This window comes from Ananas comosus, linkage group 7 (assembly GCF_001540865.1).
Source record: "Ananas comosus cultivar F153 linkage group 7, ASM154086v1, whole genome shotgun sequence".
NCBI lineage: Eukaryota > Viridiplantae > Streptophyta > Magnoliopsida > Poales > Bromeliaceae > Ananas > Ananas comosus.
Genome location: NC_033627.1, coordinates 8,080,725 through 8,096,813, shown reverse-complemented (window position 1 = coordinate 8,096,813; position 16,089 = coordinate 8,080,725).

The window sequence follows — 16,089 nt, the reverse complement described above, 5'->3', positions numbered from 1 at the left end:
ATAGAGAATAAAAATACTTCTTTCTCTTTTTTCTTCTCTCTCTCCAATGTTCATGTCATATGAACAGTGCAAGAGGCATTATATATGAGGACTTGAGATGGGAACGTTAGAGGCCCACTCCTTTAATCCGTACGTTCCAACTTATTAATTAGAATAGTAAATAATAATAATTAGAAAATTTTGGATTTTTTCTCCAACACAACCATCTATTTTTACTGGCTAAGTTTTACTCTTCGTCCTCGTACTAGGAAGTGAACACTTTGGTTCGAATTTTTTTCTAGCTCAAATGTTTAAAATTATTGAAATCAAGTCGTATGGCTCATTTACTAATTGACAATATGGTGATATGCCACAGATATGATGTTTAATTTATTATCATATTATCAAGCATGATACTAATACTAATACTAATATAATAACATTAATTTTATACCAGGGATACGTACTCGTAATAGAATCAGTCTAAAAATAGCTAAACTAATAGCACTAGTAGAGTCCAAAGCACGTCCCAATTTACCAGTTATAATCCGTAAGAGGAGAGCATCTATATATGGGGGTCCACAGAGTCCTTGATTTATGTTTGGTTTGTGTGTTGCGGACGAGGTGAGGCGCTGAGTCAACTGTCGCTATCTAGTTGTTTTCGAGCATTAAATAAAAAAAACAAAACAGTCCAGGGTCAAAGAAATGGAAAATAATGAAATGATATAAAATATAGAATATAGAAGGAAGAAGCACAGCAGCCGCAGCTATGGACTCTGATGACGTGTGATGCCTTCCGTCAGCATCTGCTGCCGAAATTATTTGTGGACCCCAAAGTAAGTCCAGGATTGCGACGTCTCAGCCGTTTGCCCCGCCGTCCTTGCTTCAGTAAATTTCGTAAGTTGCGCTCTCGTCAACAGTGGGACAACAATGCGGATGCGTGCCACGTGGGCCATCCGACGGCACCCATGAATGAAAAGAAAAAAAAAATTAATGCCCCGTGTTTTTAGAGAAAAAGAGAAAAAGCTGTTAGTGATATACCCTAAAGTCAATCGGTGACATAGACTTGTGAATATATTAAGTATTTTTTTTATTTAATAAAGGATAAATTTTATTCATATTTATTGTTAGCAGTACATACAATATATTTATATGAATCGTCCATTGAATCTTCGTTAAAAAAATATATTTCTAAGAGTTAAGAATTTGAGATATATATTTCTTTGTATAAGATTCTTAAACGCTACTAGCCATAGGAATAATATACGGACAATGATATTTCCGGATAGGCCGGTGTATGCTACACTTCTATATTGAGGTGACGAATCTCAAGTCATTAGTGTAGGGACAATAAAGTAAGCATGCAGGTGCTTGTTAGCGAACGTAGATAAAGTAAGCATGCAGGTGCTTTGTAATATTACATAACTCGAACCAAACGGGCCCTAAAGGGAACGTAGATATCAGAAGACTGCTAGCACCGTCTTTGTAATCTGCGACTCATCTGTTCCGTGCGACGGAAGGCATTGGATTTGTATCAATTCCATATGGATACGCGTAGAGGCCACGCACGTGCGCGGCTAATCGGAATTTCAGTTTCAATCGTACAGTAGATCAATAGACCTTAGCTGGTCCGAGGTGATGTAGCCTGAACTTCAAATCTGTTTAGGTTAGATTATTATTTTACATTGTAACATGAGAATAATTCGCCAGCATTGGATTGATTTGTTTTTTTTTTTTATTCATATGTAATATGGATTTTTGTTTTTCGAAAATACAATTTTAATTTTCACTGCGATTTTTTTTTGTGTCGGATAAATCTTTCAAAAGCAACATAGGAAGAGGGAGGGCAACCGTCAGATGGGCCACGCGGCACCCATCGGCATCATCCCCAAACTAATAATTTGGGGACGATGCCCAGAAAATTTTTGCCCTTCACAGTGCACCTGCTGTCCTTACTTTAATTATTAAGTAGCGCCTGCTTTAATACTTGTTAAGGGCAGTGTTGCCATACAGTTTCTGTTTAAAAGTTTTGAGGGGGCTTTTGGTTTGCGTTGTTGTTCGGTTAGAATTATATAATATTTTAGAATTAAAATAATTATATTTTAATAAATATAACATTTTTTGTACTTACAAATTTTTGATTGTGGGAAGAAATTAAGAATATGCGGTTGTGATAATATATAGTAATCCCTGATTAGAATAATAGTGATTTTCTAAGATTGAGTAGTTAGCTGGCATGAATAGTATGATCCAACAGGTGGAAATTATTAAAGGAGTATATTTAACGACCGAAACTTATGAGTACAATAGAGTCTATACTCATAAGGGTATAGTAGCTAGACTTATATATATTTTATAGTAATTTTTTCAAATTGTTGTATTTGGTTCATCCCGCAAGTAACCTGATTGGTACGTAATTCAGCACTACTAATAGTACAAGATAACTCCCGAAATATTGCTAGGAAGAGGATTGACTATCTTACATTACTGACTGCAGGTTAATCATGAAACTCATTCAAATTACAAAATTAACCCTCCATATTTGAATTGCAGTGTCCGGAAGATGATCCATGCGCCCGCTTAGTCCACCTAATTCTTGTTTCGGGCAACCATAATGCAACCAGGTGCCTATTTATTTAACAAGCTCCACAATTCCTGCTCTCAAGTTAAGCGTCCAGAAGGAGTTTGGGTGCCCGCGAAAATCACCAGAAGATGTTTTGGACACTGCCCACCACATTCAGACGCCCAATTCTTTATTTCTCCACGAACCCGAGCTCGCTGAGTGTCCAGTAGGAGTTTGGATGCCCATTGTGACATCCAGAATATGTTTTAGACGCTGGGGAGACCATTAGGACGCCTGAATGTTATTCTCTCGCAACCCAAGCACTCAGGTAAAGTGTTCGCTTGGTCCAGGCACTCAGTTGGACCTTTTGAAATGGTTTTGGATGCCTGAAACCTTGTTCCGGACATCCAAAAAATCTGAAACTCAAAATTCAACTTTAATAAAAACTCTTTTCAATTTGAATTGATTCCAACTCGTTCCAAACTAGTCAAAGCCTTTCCTAAACCTATTTTAATTATGTCTAGTATAATTTTGATTAGTATTTTGTCAATTTAGCCAAACGTTTGATACATTACAGATTTTATTATTGATGTTAAGTAGAATTTTTATAAAAATTTACATAATTTGGATTATTTTATAAAATTTTACACATATACATACACATAGACATACACTTATATATATACATATACACATACATTTACACATATACATATACAAATACATTATGGCTTCTCGTCCAACCCTTCCCCCCCGCTCCTTTCGTCTTACCGCAAGCTTCTTGACCACCCCTTTTGTCTCGACTCCCGCAAACATCTTACCCCACCACCCCCTGTCCTAGCTCCTCCACCTAGGTCCATGTGTCGGGCACGTGTTAGGCCCAACTTTTCCTACAAAAATGCCATTTTGTCCCATTCTGCGACTACTCCTTTTCGAGCCGCCCTTAGACCCCATGCTTTTGCCGCAAACCATTTCTTACCGCGTCTTCCTCCTAAATTCCTCCTTAACCCATCTCTTATGGGTTGCTGTTATCGGTGCTTCGAGAGGGGTCACTTCGCCGCTCACTGCAAGGAGCCACAACGCTGCCTCCTATGTATGAGGATAGGCCACCCTGCTTCGCTCTGTAAATGGCGCCAAACCCTTTGTCACCCTAAGCATGTTCTTGGATCATCCAGGCCTACTCCAGCGAAAGACCCATGTGCCTCTATCACGCGGCCCTCATCTGCTGCAGCATCACACCATCGCACCATGGCCAACTCTCGTCGTTCTTCGATGGCAGCATCCCGCCGTCTATCCATAAAGCCGGGTCCTTCAAGCTCTCGGCCTTCCACCGCGGCAGTATTTCTCCCTACTAGACCTCCCACTGCGGGGCAACCACCTCTTTCTGGCTGCATCGCTCAGGTTGATATCCCTAGCCCACACCCTGAAGACATTGACGATATTCTTACTCGGGGGCTGGCAGCCAGGTTTGGGGTATCCAGCTCGGATTTCAGGGTGGCTTCTTTCCTTCCATCGACACGAGCAGTCGTCTTCCCTAGTTGGGCAGTGAGGGAGTCAGCCATCAGAAGAAGTCCCTTCAGGTTCGAGGATTTTAATTTCCATTTCTCTAACTGGGTGGTGCTGGAGGAGAGAGAGAGAGGCTATCTTCGACACAAAGTATGGATCAGATTGCACAATTGGCCCATCCTCTGCTGGAACAAAGAAGATGTAAAGGCTGCTGTTTGCGAATTTGGTGAGCTTTGGGATGTTGATATCCACAGTGAGCAGCACTCCAACGTATCCTACTTCCGTCTCTTGGTCCGTTGCCAGAATGTTAATGTTATCCCGGAGACGATAGATCTCACGGTGGAAGACAGAAGCTTTTCTGTTCCCATCGAGATAGAATCTTGTGAGGAGGCAAATCCCATTCTACTTGGGGAGGAACTTGATGAGCACCTAAGTCTCGCCTCTTTAGAAGCGCAAGAAGGGTTCATCCGGCAGACTGGGTTTAACTCGGTCCTCGCCTACCGGGGTCAGGCTTTCCCCACAGTACCCCGGCAGGGATCCCTCCTCGGCGGACGGCGGAGGGCTTCTGACTGGACTAGTCGCTTGAGGATCTCCGTGCTTCGCCGGCGGACCTGGAGGCCGGTCAGGGGGTCTTTTTCAAATTCAAATCCAGTGGGTAGCTAGCTCCCGGAGCATTATAGCCAGGCTGACGGGAGCAGGCCTGCCCATGTCAGTGGGACTGTGGACTCCCGTGACCAGCTACCTAACGTGTTGGTAGGTCAAGGGGCCGTCTTGTCTCAGGCAGATCGTGTGCTTGTCCCAACCTCTTCCACTTCCAATGCGAATCTGGATCATCAGAAAAAGGAATGTTTGGATGTAGATGTGGCCCAACCTGTCACGCCCCAGGGCCCGACAGAGGCCCGCCCGATGCATGTACATATAAGGCGTCTACAACGATAGCGATAAATAAACACGAAGTAACAAGTATCTAAAGATATCAGAGCAAGTATACAACTAGAATCTAACAACANGAATCTGGATCATCAGAAAAAGGAATGTTTGGATGTAGATGTGGCCCAACCTGTCACGCCCCAGGGCCCGACAGAGGCCCGCCCGATGCATGTCCAGACCCGCCATATGCCTGCACATATAAGGCGTCTACAACGATAGCGATAAATAAACACGAAGTAACAAGTATCTAAAGATATCAGAGCAAGTATACAACTAGAATCTAACAACAAGTAGGATGAAAAGAGAACTAACCACTATGGTAAAATATAGAGTAATACAACAATAAGTCTCAAATACAAGTACTAGATATACAAAAATTGTGGTCTCTATACACGGGCACAACTCGCTCTCTCCCCAACTATACAAAAAGAGAGATAACCATCTAATAGAAGAGATCCCTGCGATCTAGCTAGACTCGACTCCCTTGCCGCGATCCCTAGCCTCTCTCGGTTCGGATGGCTCTGAAAGAAAATATCAAATAGGGGGCGTGAGAACTATAATTAGTAGTTCCCAGTGAGCAATTACTGACCTCAGCGAGGAAGCACCACTAGGCCCCAAAAGCATAAATAGAGTAAATAAGCATTAAAGAAGGAAATCAACGAGTATAATTAACAATATAATTTACTATCACTACTATGTCGCAAGTAAGCATGATGATAAAATTGATGCTTCTAGCTATCATGAGCAAGTACATTCAATGCATGAACTAGTGTGTTCAAACATGTCACAAGTACACTATATGTCAAAGAATGTCAACTAAATGTCCAATACTATGCTACAAGCATGCCAAAGGAATCCAACTACTATGTACTAGTCTAGTAGTGATTATCATTTAGTTGTTCTTTGTCAAATTTTCATTTCCAAAATAGGACCTACACGAGTGTAGTCCAGCTTGTGCCGCCTAATGGCCCCGGGTAGTCCAGCATTCACTAGGAATGTGACTGTCTCACGGTGACCCAGTAGGTCCTCAATCCCGCACGACGAGCGTATGTCGCATAGGCCAACTCCGGAGTGTCGGCTTGTAGGGAGCGACCCTCACAAGTATGTGTGAATGAGCACAAATGGCAAGCAAGTGTGATAGTTATCTCAGATACTCGGTCATCATGTCTCAATCATGGTAATAAACACTAGTAACCCCAAAGGTCCAGTTCAATGTCTCAAGATAAAGGTTTAACCATTTACTAAGTCCAATGCCCCTTTATGACATTGTAACTTACTATGTCAATACATTCATCAAGATCAATGCCACTTTATGACATTCTTATCCACTATGTCCAATATGAGTTCTAAGTTCAAGAGCATATTATATAAATCATTTTTTTGCAAGAAACATGATTCCAAACCATTAAATAGAATGCTAACCATATGCAAGGCTACAATGCACATATCTCTCTCTACTACATAGAGGCAATTTTTCATCATACATAATACATGTATTTTAAGCATTCCAAACATCTCGTATGCTCTATCTAGCGTGAATATGCATGCATTTCTATTTTACGGCAATTAAAAATCGACATAGGTGGAGTTTTCTATTTTCGATGAGGTCAAACCCACCAAAACTCCTTGTAGCCCTTCGTTCGCGCAAAAGATGATGTCCACAAGCCTCCTAGCACCCTAAAGGTTAAACTAAGAGAGTTAAACACTACGAACGAATAACCCTAAGATCAAACATTAACCAACCCAAGCAAAAGGGGCAAAACTCACCTTGGATGGTGAAATTCTCTCTTAATCTCCAAATGATAGTAAGATCCTTGCAAATCCAACCTAAATAAGGGTTCTAAACCATTCAATTGGGATCCAAAAGCCTCTAATCAAAAATTTCCAAAATAAATCCTAAATCTCACATTTTAGGGTTTCATTTCAAGAAATCCATCAAAATATGAATCTAATGAAAGAAACATGTTACTAATTTTTTTAGAATCTTCAAACCACCCTAGGAACCAGCTAGGATTGAAAACCTTCTCTCAAACAAGCTCCAAACACCAAGCCAAAGCTTCTCCCATGGTGGAAATAGCACCAAGAAGCAAAAAGTAGGGTTCAATCTACAAAAATCCTAACTAAAATGAAAGAAAATGAAAGAGGGGAAGGGGAGAGCTCCCTTACCTTCTTCTCCACTGGTCTCAGCTCAGGGGACCTCCATGGGGCGTGGGGGGAATATGTAATAAGGCTATAATATCAAAAACACCCCTAAAAAATAAGCAGACTGCAGTCTACACTGCGTACCGGTATACGAAAAGTTGTACCGGTACAAGGCCACAGTACGCACAAATCCAAGCCTCAGGTTGACAGAAAATGGCGCTGGATACCGGTACAAACCAGATGTTGTACCGGAACCACCTCCCATTCCGGTACAAGCTCAATGATGTACCGGTACTCTGCTCTACAGAGTCCAACCCTAGAGCAGCCTAAGTTTTTCACTTCGGAGACCTTAGTGCCAAGTTCTAAACCTCGATTCTCGGGATGCGAGCCATAGGTCGGAACGCTGTCAACGACCCTCCAGAAAATGTGGAAAAGCTCGGAACACAAATCAAACACTCGAACCTCGCAATTTGTATAGGTCCAGTGTATTACCTTCACCCCTCCTCAAAAGAAGTTTCGTCCGCGAAACTCAAAAGCAAAGTACCTCAAGACTCCATCTGAAAAAGATGGAAATAGCGCTCCTGCAGTGCGCTCTCCAATTGCCATGTGACCTCGCGTTCATCGTGGTTGCTCCAAAGCACCTTCACATACGGAATATTTCGATTCCGAAATTTTTTCACCTTACGAGCCAAAATTCTCACAGGTTGCTCTTCAAAGCTCAAATCCTCTCTCAGCTCTACTGGTATAACCTCCAAAACATGAGCCGGGTCGTGGATATACTTTCGGAGAACCGATACACGGAAAACATTGTGCACGCCCGATAGGTTTGGCGGTAGAGCAAGTCGATACGCCACCGGGCTTACACGCTCCAAAATCTCATATGGTCCAATGAATCGGGGGCTCAACTTACCTCGGATGCCGAATTTTCTCATTCCTTCGGCCGGCGAGACTTTCAAAAAGACATGGTCTCCGACTAGAAACTCCAAGTCTCGTTGACGCTTATCAACATAACTCTTTTGCCTATTCTGGGTTGTCAACAATCGCTCCCGAGCAATGCGAATCTTGTCCTCTGTTTCCTCGAGCACATCAGGGCCTAAAGCCAATCTCTCGCCGACTTCACTTCGATGAAGTGGCGATCTAACTTTCGTCTATAAAGTGCCTCGAAGGGTGCCATCTTGATGCTTGCTCGATAACTATTGTTATAAGCAAACTCTGCCATCGGTAAATGCTATGACCATTCTCCCTGGAAGTCTATCACGCAAGCTCGAAGCATATCCTCAAGAGTCTGAATAGTGCGCTCTGACTGCCAATCACTCTGAGGGTTGAAAGCTGTACTGAAATCCAAGCGCGTGTCCAAGGCATCCTGTAGACTCCTCCAAAAGTGAGATACAAACCGGGGATCTCGAGCTAAAACTATCGAAGTAGGTACCCCGTGAAGTCACACTATCTCGTCTAAATATACCTGTATAGCATCATGCCCGGCCTGAGAGCGGGGCAATACTATCATAAAGTCCATGGTGATCTTTTCCTACTTCCAAACGGTAATCGGTAAACTCTGCAATTTTTCTACAGGTAACTGATGCTCAGCCTTCACTTGTTGGCAAGTTAAACATCTAGCAACAAACTCGCCAACGTCCTTTTTCATCCCAGGCCACCAATAAAGTAGTTTCAAATCCTTATACATCTTGCTGCCTCTTGGATGTATAGCATAGGGTGCACGGTGAGCTTCTTGAAGAATGTCCTTTTTAATTGCCGCTTCCATCGGTACACAAATCTGCCCACGGAAATGCAATATCCTTAGATCATCCACTCAGAAATCACCGGTGTAACCATCAATCATCTTAGTTCAAACCTTTTGCAACTCCACATCGTGAACTTGCCATTCTTTAATTCTATCGAAAAGTATAGGTTGCACCACCAATGTCATCAGTCTCAAGGGTGTATCAGGAGCCACCACCTCCAACTCTAACCGATTCATCTGCTCAATCAGCGGTGGTTGAGTGACCACTAGCATCGTTAAGTTATTTGTCGATTTCCAACTTAGCGCATCCACCACCACGTTAGCCTTGCCCGGGTGGTAGAGAATAGTCAAATTATAATCCTTGAGTAGCTCCAACCATCTGCGCTGCCTCAAGTTCAACTCCTTCTGAGTGAATAAGTACTTTAAACTCTTATGATCCGTATATACTTCACACCGCTCGCCATAAAGATAATGGCGCCATAACTTCAATGCAAAGACTACGGCCGCCAACTCCAAATCGTGTGTAGGATAATTTTTTTAGTATTCCTTCAATTGGCGAGAAGCATACGCGATCACCTTCCTGTCCTGCATCAAAACACAGCCTAATTCATTAAAGGAAGCATCACTATAAACCACATACTCTGCTCTAGCAATTGGCAAGGTTAGGATCGGGGCGGTCGTCAATCTATGCTTCAACTCTTGGAAGCTTCTATCACACGCATCATTCCAAATAAACTTGGTGTCCTTATGCATGAGCCGCGTGAGGGAAGTAGATAACTTTGCAAATTCATCAACGAATCTCCGGTAGTAGCCGGCCAATCCAAGGAAGCTCCGAATCTCTGTGACACTTGTCGGTCTAGGCCAATCCTTGATAGCTTCAGTCTTCCTAGGATCCACGGCTGTACCTGATTCCGAAATCAAATGTCCAAGAAAAGCCACCTCTCAAAGCCAAAACTTACACTTTTTCAACTTGGCATAGAGGTTCTTTTCCCGAAGTACTTGAAGTACAAGCCTCAAATGTTCCTCGTGATCCATATCACTTCGAAAATAGACCAAAATATCGTCGATGAACACTACGAGAACTTGTCTAGATAAGGCTTAAAAACATGGTTCATTAGATCCATAAAAACTGCTGGGGCATTAGTAAGCCCAAACGGTATAACTGTAAACTCATAATGTCCATACCGTGTTCTGAAAGCCGTCTTAGAAACAGAAACATTCTCGGGTTTAATCTTCAGCTGATAGTATCCTGACTGCAAGTCTATCTTGGAATACACACTCGATCCTTGAAGCTGATCAAAAAGATCATCAATCCTCGGCAACAGATACTTATTATTAATCGTGACTTTATTAAGTTCACGATAGTCCACGCACAAGTGAAATGATCCGTCCTTCTTCTTAAGAAATAAAACCGGTGCTCCCCAAGGTGAAATACTCGGCCGAACGAAGCTCTTATCCAACAAATCTTGCAACTGTGCCCTTAGCTCCTTCAACTCTGCTGGTGCCATCCTATAGGGCGCCTTTGAGATTGAAGTAGTCCTAGGGATGAGATCTACCACAAACTCAATCTTACTATCAGGTGGCATACCTGGAAGCTCCGCTGGAAACACATCACAAAACTCCCGCACTACCGGGATGTCCTCAATCCTAGGGGTGTCATCCTCACCCCTCAGTACCACACTAGCCAAATAGGCTATGCAACCCCTGCTGATCAACTACCTAGCTCGAGAGGAGTTAATCATTATCGCAAATAGCGAGCTCTGACATCCTCTAAACACAACTTCCTCCTACTCCGGCTCTCTAAAGGTGACCGTTCGATTCTTGCAATCGATAGTGGCGAAATACTTGGTCAACCAATCCATGCCCAAAACTACGTTAAACTCCTCGAGTTTACGCAAGGCTAAAAGATCCACGGGCATGATCTACTCTCCTACCAGAACAGGGCAACTAGGGCAAAACTCCCTAATGTCCAAGGAGTGGTCGGGAACAATGATACGTCCCGGATGAATAAGGAAACTAACGGGATGCTATACAACTCGGCAAATAGCCGATCTATGAATGAATACGATGCATTAGTATCAAATAATGCTCGAACTCGAATGCCATATAATAAAATGATACCTGCTACCACATTCTCGGTTGTTGCCGCCTCCTCTGTCTGGGCCGCATACATGCGCCCGCTCGGGGCCTGTCATGACCCCTCGGTCTGGCGCTGGACAGGTGGCCGCCCGATCTGGTACTGAGCCTAAGAAGTCCTCTGGCTGGGACCCGGTGAAGCCAGTGCTGATGCTGATGATGGTGCTGGAAGTGAACCCCTAAGGCAATGAGACTGGAAGTGGCCCCCCTGGCCACACAAATAATACTTGCCCCTACGCTGTGTGCACTGCCGCAGAGGGTGGGGACCACTACAGATCACACAACGAGGAGCCCGAGGAAGTTCAGACCCTCCACGCTGCGCGGTCAAGCCGCGCCCACGAGACTGGCTCCTAGGGTATCTCGGCGGCCTCCCAGAGTGCGTCTGACTCGCACCCTCAGCCGTGGGCCTTTTGCCCTTACCCTTGTCCAAGCCCTCTCGACGCTCCTGCAAATCCGCCGCACCGCTCTCCACGAAGAGCGCGCGGTTCACCACATCACGGTAAGTCTAGAGATTGGAGGATTGCACAAATCGAAAGATGGACGGCCGAAGTCCTCGCTCGAAGATGCAGGCCTTGTCCTCGTCGTCCCGCACGACAAAAGGCACGCAGTGTAGAAGTCGAGAGAACTCCCTCTCGTACTCGGCCACAATCCGCTCCCCCTGGTGTAAGCCGCGCAAGTCCTGCTCCATCTTTCTCTTAACGCTCTCTGGAAAGTACTTAGCCATCAGAAGCTCCTTGAACCTTTTCCAAGAGATCACCGATAAATCCGTATCCGGGTTGTCCTGAATATCCAGCCACCAGCGATAGGCCTCGTCGTCAAGATAATGTGTGGCGAGCCAAACTCTGTAACTCTCCTACACGAAGGTGTCGTGGAATAACTTCTCCATATGCATGAGCCACTTCTCTACTATCCACTGGTCGACTTTCTCCCCGTCGAAAATCCGCGGATTGCACCTCCTGAACTCGTTGAGGCGATCCATAAGCCGGTCTCTCTCCGCTCCCTCGACTATTATCGGAAAAGCCGCTCTTGCCGGGGGCACCTGAGCAGGTTGTCACGCCTCGCGCCCCGCCTATTTGGCCGAATTCGGGTACGCTAACAGACCGCCGAACGGATAGAGTCTCCCCTGTACGTCCAAGGTGTCGCAATCAAGACGATACAAGAGGTTCCGATCAGGAACAGTATTCATTCATAGATTGCATAAGGAAGTATCAAAAACATAATACTACTAAGTTATTACAACATTCAACTTACATACATTTTTGCACACAATTTTCTTTTACACTCATCTTCCAAATACAATCTCAATTATTTTAATTTATTACAACATGATCAAAGTTTGCTCTTGTCTTTAAACCTCCCCAGCTAGACCACCGACTCGGGTACTGCTATCTCAGTCTCTGGGGTGAGAACCAACTCCATGGTTCTCAGTGGGTACGGCCACCCAAGGGAAAAGCTCGGTCGATATGTATACCTGTAAACTCCATGGTTCACCATCTACGGAGCTACGCCCTTGCCTCGCGCCACCGCGACGCTCACGTGTATACTTGTAAACACCCCAAAACAACGTGGGGTGAGAACCAACTCCATGGTTCTCAGTGGGTACGGCCACCCAAGGGAAAAGCTCGGTCGATATGTCTAATGAGGCCCTGTAACAAGTTAGTCCAATAACATATAACAGTTATATAACAGATATTGAACTAAGATGTCCTGCCTCCCAAAATGCAATATGCAACACCTGTACTTATGCAAGTAGATTATTTTAATTCTACTCGAAGCCATTCTTTACACTTTGTTATTTCATTATCCTTTCTTACATTACGCTCATTGGCGAATCTTTACTCTTTATTCCTTATCATTCTTTACACTACGCCCGTTGGCGATTCTTTACTCATTTACATTCTTAATTATTACTAGCATTCTTATTCTTTGCCATAGTCATTGACAACTCATATCTAAGGTCTCTCTACCTTAATCATCTATGCCACCCGACTTGGTCTTGAGTCAATCAACTGCGGATACTCCGCGCTCTGTAAGGCTCGAGGCGAAGGACGTCTCACATGCACCTCAGCCTAAGATCCTCTCGACTATAGGTCTACTCACAGGGTGAGGATATACCGTCGAACCCTGGACCACAAGTCGCTCAATGGACCTACGGGCGAGGAGAACCACACATACCCGCGTCCCCAATCTCATACTCGAACCGGGCGAGGAGAATCACACGTACCCAATGAGTCACTGCCAGGCGAGGAGAACCACACATACCCGCAGTCATCACTCAGTCGCATCCGCTGCACTAGCAGCTGCTGCACTAGCAGCAATCATTCTTAGGGATTCCGGAATCCATTTCTCATTACTCAAGGGTTGGTCTTAACCCTATGGAATTGACCTATCTAGGTCCAAGCCTCTATTCAACCTAAGTTAATACTTTAGGTTCGTTGTTACCATACTCATAGCCTAGGTTATTAACTCTAGGTTCATTACCTTTGCTCACCTAGGTTCATGTGATTCTAGGTTCGTTATTTTTATCTCACAACCTATGTTCTCTAACATTAGGTTTAATGCCATTCTTATTTAACTTATGTTCATCAACACTAGGTCCATTATTTCCTTTGTCCAACCTATATTTACTAACATTAGGTTCACATTCATTCTTGTTTAACCTAGGTTCCCGACTCTAGGTTCGATGCCACTCGATCTATATGTATTTAATGTCCACATACACATGTCCTTTATTTGTCATTCTTTACATACAACACGACCACCATATGTCATATACTCTATGTGGTAGCTTAACATAACGTTCATTTTGTGCATTTACGATCTCACAATGCTAATCATGCTCTTGTATATTATTCCTACTTGCATTCATGATCTCTATATCATTTTGTATGCATCTATCTTGGCATTCGCATCATATCATTATTATCATGCGTTACTTGGCATTTTGCATTATACTATTAACATACACGAACTAGCATTGATTATATGCATAATCCACAAACCACATTTACATTATATGCATCAATGAGGATTCTTAACATTTCTTAGACATAAGGGCGACCTAGTCGCTTCGGTAAACACAACCCACCTTGACTTACGCTCCGATTGCTTGTCGACACTTGCAATCGGCCTCCCGCGGCAACCGTTGCCCGGTTTGGCCCGAACTCTTGCGCGACCTCCAAATGACCTCCGAATCGCGATCCGTCTTTTCCGAAGTTTACTCCCTGACTCCAAGGTGCTCCGGTTCCGATCCCACGATTTTTAGGCGTTTATCTTGCGTGCTGCGGCCATCTGTACGACAAAACACTATCTTGTCAATAACTTCGCGCACACTCGACGAATGGTCAAACCGACTTCACCAACGCGTTTGTTAGGTCCCCAATTAGGTTTCCAAGGGGTCAAAATAGATCAAAACTTCATATGAGCAAAACCCCTCTTTGGGATGCCCTAACGTGACATATGCACAATACCCCGGATTTGATCTATAAAACAAGCAAAAGAGAGCTTGTTTATCATCTAGGAGCTCAACTAGGAGCATATGAATCATTTCTAGGGTGTTTAGAACAAACCCTAGAAATCCACCATTAGAGCATCATGAGAGAACCATGGATTTCATGGTGTTCTAGGTCTCAAGAGGCTTTTAAACATGCAAGAAGTTTCAAATCTCTAAGTATTAGGGTTTAAAAACCAAACCCTAACCCTAATCCCACCATGAGAGGAGACAAAAAGCTTACCTCACAAGCGTGCTCCAAGCATGAGGAAGATGAAGATAAAGGTAAGCTCCTTCTTCTCCTTCCTTATCTTCTTTTTCTTTTTTTTTTTCTTCTTTTCCTTCCCCTCTCTTGCAATCGGCTGAGAGAGAGAGAGAGAGAGACACGAGAGAGGGAGAGAGAGAGATCTGCTGTGAGGGAGAGGGGTTTAGGGCTATTACATTAGGTAACAATTGCAAATAAACCCCTCCAATCAATTATAATCACAGCAGACTAATTTTTGCTGTCGGGTCCACCGCGTACCGGTACACGGGTTGGTATCACCGGTACACGACTCGCGCAACAGCCAACCCGAGAGCAGCCTTTACCTCGGGTCGCTTGCTGTACCGGTACAGCCATCAACCTGTACCGGTACACAATGCTCCAGAGTGCAATCTTAGGTCCGTTTCAACTCTAATTCGCTCGTTAAACTTCCGATTCTTTTCAAATAGAACCGAGGCTCACTAAACATATTTTTGAACATGTCTCCATCATCTTTTCATCCACACTAGTGTTGGACTTAGCTCGCGGCCCAACGTAACCTTCCGGGTTCCGTTTTCGCGCCTACGCGCACCGAAACGCACCAAAGTTTCCAACTTCACCAGACTTCACCGGAATCATCGGATTAGCCATCGAACCTAACATACACCGTGTCCTCATAATTTTTGATGTCCGGTACGTTACACAGGTGCTGCCGCAAAAACCTCCTCCCGAGGCTCAACAAAAGGCGCCACTCGTGGAACACCGGGCGCAGGGGACGGCGCCCGCGGTGCCACGTCCACTACTAGCGCGGCGCGGGTGGTGTTGGATCCTGAGTCTCTCTCACAGCCGCCTGCTGAAATAGTAAGCCCTCCAGCCGCTTTATCTGCGACTCCTGTCGGAGCGCCACCTCGGCCTGCCACTGAGCCGCCGCTGCCTGCTGAGCAACCAAATCAATGAGGACCGCAAGCTGAGTCCTCAAATTGCGGACCTCACTAGATCCGGAAGTAGTGGAGGTCTCCACCTCCTGGAGGTTTGCTGCGTTCTCCGCCCCAATAGATTTAGAGCGAGTAACCGGCATCGTCACTACAACAATATAAAAGCGCAAGTTAGTAAAACTCACGCTATCGCAACCCCGCTTAAACAAGTAAAACCCAAAATCATGCGAAAGTAAAGAAGTGTTCTCTACTACTAACTCCCGATGTTACGTTGTCGGCCGCCAATGTAACCCTCCGCGAAGTTAGAAGTTATACACTTCAATTCAAATCCACTTTTTAGAGTTATCAAAGAAACCCAATCATAATACTTCCCTTATAAGTCAAATAGACTGCATCTCTCACGAGTCTAATTCCTATAGTCCAACC